The sequence below is a fragment of the Thunnus maccoyii genome, unplaced genomic scaffold (assembly GCF_910596095.1).
Source record: "Thunnus maccoyii unplaced genomic scaffold, fThuMac1.1, whole genome shotgun sequence".
NCBI lineage: Eukaryota > Metazoa > Chordata > Actinopteri > Scombriformes > Scombridae > Thunnus > Thunnus maccoyii.
Window position 1 is genome coordinate 1,742,297 of NW_024757900.1, and position 5,516 is coordinate 1,747,812.

Consider the following 5,516-nt stretch of genomic DNA (forward strand, 5'->3'; position numbering starts at 1 on the left):
TTCGTGCGTTTGTTTCTTTATTAGGGCCTGAGCCCAAAGGGCGAAGACCCTATTGTTTTTCGTGTGTTTGTTTGTTTCTTATTATTATTATTCTTTATTATTACGCCACTTTAACTCTAAATTTGACCCCCTAAACATGCTCAAAAACTCACCAAATTTGGCACGCACATCAGGAATGGTGAAAAATTTGATAAAATGTAAAAATTAAACCCCAAAGTGCCAAAATGTGCTCGAGAGCGCCACCTACGTATCTAAAACGGCCACCACGGCCCGTAGGAATGTCGTAGAGAGATCGAACCAAAACCCAATTATTCGTCTCATCAAGACCTACAAATCATACGCTGACACCCCTGACCTAAATCCAACAGGAAATCTGCAATGTCCATTTCAAAGTATGATTTTTTGCCAATTTTGGACCTTGAATAAACGCTATCTCCTCCTAGGGCGTTAATGGTATCGGCTTCAAACTTTAATACATGACTTATCACACTGTGTTGAGCAAAAGTTATTAAAAACTTTGTAATAACTCGAACGGTTTAGATTTAGTAAGCCCTGAAAGTTGGAGTGCGACATTACACCTTACAATGTAAACCAATGGGGAGGCAAATTCTGGGCATGGACTTTGTGCCAAACTGGGGCATCTGGCGTCTAAACTATAAGTCCCACCACTTTCAAACCTGTATCAATGGATTCGCGACGAAAATTCCTACAAAAAAATGATATTTTTATGTAGGATTTGGTCAAAGTTATGGGATTTATGAGGATTTTTCACAAGAAGATCAGTTTAAAATCTGTCCTTCCAACTGTGAGGGAGAGAGAGAGAATGGGAGGGGGGGGATGGGTAAAGTAAACATCTACTCCATTTCCAAGGATGCTTTGCGATTTTCACACCTCAGCAGGGAGCAGTCAACATCGGTCCCTCATTGGCGGAGACGCTCCTGCACAGCCATGACATCACCACCCCTTTATAAGCGAGCACGCCCGAAATACACGTCTTTCCCATGTCACTGAGCTCGGGGTAACTCCTGTTCCCCTGTGAGTTAGCTTGACTACCCCACGAACATGTTTTCCCCTCATCGAAGACTCCCCTCGTCGGACGAGACGAGACTTTGCCCGTGTTCACCCGAACACATTCCTGGAGCCGAGAGAGACCGCTGCTGCAACCAGCGTCCTCAAATTCCCCCGAGAAAGAGGAAATTAAGTTACTTACATTCCTTTTTTCCGCAGGTTTCACTTCACTCAGCTGGCCGACAGACCCGCTGATTCTCTCCGCTTTAACCTAAATAGCAATTCGGGACTCGGTGCTCCGTTTGGATCTAAACAGAGACCCGGGGTTAGCTGAGAGGCTAGCAGAGGCTAACTGGTTGTGCTTCTTTCGGTCATGCTGCAATTAACGCTCCGCTGCTGCCTGTTCTCCGCTTTAACCTAAATAACAAATCGGGACTCGGTGCTCCGTTTGGATCTAAACAGAGAGCCGGGGTTAGCTGAGTGGCTAGCAGAGGCTAACTGGTTGTGCTTCTTTCGGTCATGCTGCAGTTAACGCTCCGCTGCTGCCTGTTTGCTGCCTGTTCTCCGCTTTAACCTAAATAACAAATCGGGACTCGGTGCTCCGTTTGGATCTAAACAGAGAGCCGGGGTTAGCTGAGAGGCTAGCAGAGGCTAACTGGTTGTGCTTCTTTCGGTAATGCTGCAATTAACGCTCCGCTGCTGCCTGTTCTCCGCTTTAACCTAAATAACAAATCGGGACTCGGTGCTCCGTTTGGATCTAAACAGAGAGCCGGGGTTAGCTGAGTGGCTAGCAGAGGCTAACTGGTTGTGCTTCTTTCGGTCATGCTGCAGTTAACGCTCCGCTGCTGCCTGTTTGCTGCCTGTTCTCCGCTTTAACCTAAATAACAAATCGGGACTCGGTGCTCCGTTTGGATCTAAACAGAGAGCCGGGGTTAGCTGAGAGGCTAGCAGAGGCTAACTGGTTGTGCTTCTTTCGGTCATGCTGCAATTAACGCTCCGCTGCTGCCTGTTCTCGGCTTTAACCTAAATAACAAATCGGGACTCGGTGCTCCGTTTGGATCTAAACAGAGAGCCGGGGTTAGCTGAGAGGCTAGCAGAGGCTAACTGGTTGTGCTTCTTTCGGTCATGCTGCAGTTAACGCTCCGCTGCTGCCTGTTTGCTGCCTGTTAGTTGTGTTCACCACGCTAGACTATTTTGTGTTTGTCCCGCTCGGGACTACTGTGTTTGTGCTGCCGTGAGTGAGAAAGTAAACTGATTTGTCGATCTGAAACCAGACAACGTGCGTTACAGACTGCTGTCCGTACTTGCGCTCTCTGTGGAAAAAGAACCGCTTCTCTCTCTCTCACGATCGTTTTCCCTACTCCCTCTTGTGACTAACACTACACTCACGCGCGCACAGATACACGCACCGACATCGTTTTGCACATCTGATGGTCAGATAACGTCGGACAAAAGTGTCCAACCTGCAAGTGTCCAACCCTGTGCAAAGTTGTTTGTGTTTTGTTTGGTAGAATTAGATTTTAGAATAGCTATTTATTGAATGAAGCATTTGTTAACTTTGTTAATTTTGCTGAGTTTAATTAACACTGTTATATCTTTAAAGAGAAGTTCTTTAGTCATTATTGGTAACATATTGTGAAAAGTGGCTGATTGAAGGAGTCAGAGCTCGAATTCAACCCTTCTTTGTTCACCCTTGAATGATTATCTCTCAGATATTAACATTCTAGGTGAACTCCCATTTATGAAATTACCTTGTTCGGTTATTGGTCCCGGTTTCGGGATGGTGCTTCGTATTTGTTAGTTCATATTAATAATTCTGTTATTTGTTATAATTATTTATTATTGATAATTGATAATTATAGCAAATAATCAACTGTGTTCCTTGCAGATCCTACAGTTGGTGCCTGAATTATTGATTAAGGTTAACAATATTTTGATTTCATAATCCATAATTGTCTGTGAGCAGAGGGGTGGGCTCACAGAGAGACACTGGTTAGTATTATGTGTCAAAAGACTCTCACACTGATCATCTCCAAACGTTTTCTTGGTTCCCAGAAGCTTAGCTGACTGCGCCGCCGCCCGCCGTGCGCAAGGGCGCGAAGGCCCGTCCAACGCTGCTTGCAGCTTTAATTAGGGCCTGAGCCCAAAGGGCGAAGACCCTATTGTTTTTCGTGCGTTTGTTTCTTTATTATTATTATTCTTTCTTGTTACGCCACTTTAACTCTAAATTTGACCCCCTAAACATGCTCAAAAACTCACCAAATTTGGCACGCACATCAGGAATGGTGAAAAATTTGATAAAATGTAAAAATTAAACCCCAAAGTGCCAAAATGTGCTCTCTAGCGCCACCTATGTATCTAAAACGGCCGCCACGGCCCGTAGGAATGTCGTAGAGAGATCGAACCAAAACCCAATTATTCGTCTCATCAAGACCTACAAATCATACGCTGACACCCCTGACCTAAATCCAACAGGAAATCTGCAATGTCCATTTCAAAGTATGATTTTTTGCCAATTTTGGACCTTGAATAAACGCTATCTCCTCCTAGGGCGTTAATGGTATCGGCTTCAAACTTTAATACATGACTTATCACACTGTGTTGAGCAAAAGTTATTAAAAACTTTGTAATAACTCGAACGGTTTTGATTTAGTAAGCCCTGAAAGTTGGAGTGCGACATTACACCTTACAATGTAAACCAATGGGGAGGCAAATTCTGGGCATGGACTTTGTGCCAAACTGGGGCATCTGGCGTCTAAACTATAAGTCCCACCACTTTCAAACCTGTATCAATGGATTCGCGACGAAAATTCCTACAAAAAAATATCATTTTTTTGTAGGATTTGGCCAAAGTTATGGGATTTATGAGGATTTTTCACAAGATCACTTTGTAATCTTTCCTTCCAACTGTGAGGGAGAGAGAGAGAATGGGAGGGGGGGGATGGGTAAAGTAAACATCTACTCCATTTCCAAGGATGCTTTGCGATTTTCACACCTCAGCAGGGAGCAGTCAACATCGGTCCCTCATTGGCGGAGACGCTCCTGCACAGCCATGACATCACCACCCCTTTATAAGCGAGCACGCCCGAAATACACGTCTTTCCCATGTCACTGAGCTAGGGGTAACTCCTGTTCCCCTGTGAGTTAGCTTGACTACCCCACGAACATGTTTTCCCCTCATCGAAGACTCCCCTCGTCGGACGAGACGAGACTTTTCCCGTGTTCACCCGAACACATTCCTGGACCCGAGAGAGACCGCTGCTGCAACCAGCGTCCTCAAATTCCCCCGAGAAAGAGGAAATGAAGTTACTTCGGGATAACGTGGACCGGCTCTGCCCTGCGCGTCTTCGCCGAGTCGTCTCTGCTGTTCTCTCCGCCACTCCACTCAGAGCCAGCTGCTGTGTTTTCGCCGACCTGTTTTACCTTGATGGTCACGGTGTTTTTTCCGCAGGTTTCACTTCACTCAGCTGGCCGACAGACCCGCTGATTCTCTCCGCTTTAACCTAAATAGCAATTCGGGACTCGGTGCTCCGTTTGGATCTAAACAGAGACCCGGGGTTAGCTGAGAGGCTAGCAGAGGCTAACTGGTTGTGCTTCTTTCGGTCATGCTGCAATTAACGCTCCGCTGCTGCCTGTTCTCCGCTTTAACCTAAATAACAAATCGGGACTCGGTGCTCCGTTTGGATCTAAACAGAGAGCCGGGGTTAGCTGAGAGGCTAGCAGAGGCTAACTGGTTGTGCTTCTTTCGGTCATGCTGCAGTTAACGCTCCGCTGCTGCCTGTTTGCTGCCTGTTCTCCGCTTTAACCTAAATAACAAATCGGGACTCGGTGCTCCGTTTGGATCTAAACAGAGAGCCGGGGTTAGCTGAGAGGCTAGCAGAGGCTAACTGGTTGTGCTTCTTTCGGTCATGCTGCAATTAACGCTCCGCTGCTGCCTGTTCTCGGCTTTAACCTAAATAACAAATCGGGACTCGGTGCTCCGTTTGGATCTAAACAGAGACCCGGGGTTAGCTGAGAGGCTAGCAGAGGCTAACTGGTTGTGCTTCTTTCGGTCATGCTGCAATTAACGCTCCGCTGCTGCATGTTCTCGGCTTTAACCTAAATAACAAATCGGGACTCGGTGCTCCGTTTGGATCTAAACAGAGACCCGGGGTTAGCTGAGAGGCTAGCAGAGGCTAACTGGTTGTGCTTCTTTCGGTCATGCTGCAGTTAACGCTCCGCTGCTGCCTGTTTGCTGCCTGTTAGTTGTGTTCACCACGCTAGACTATTTTGTGTTTGTCCCGCTCGGGACTACTGTGTTTGTGCTGCCGTGAGTGAGAAAGTAAACTGATTTGTCGATCTGAAACCAGACAACGTGCGTTACAGACTGCTGTCCGTACTTGCGCTCTCTGTGGAAAAAGAACCGCTTCTCTCTCTCTCACGATCGTTTTCCCTACTCCCTCTTGTGACTAACACTACACTCACGCGCGCACAGATACACGCACCGACATCGTTTTGCACATCTGATG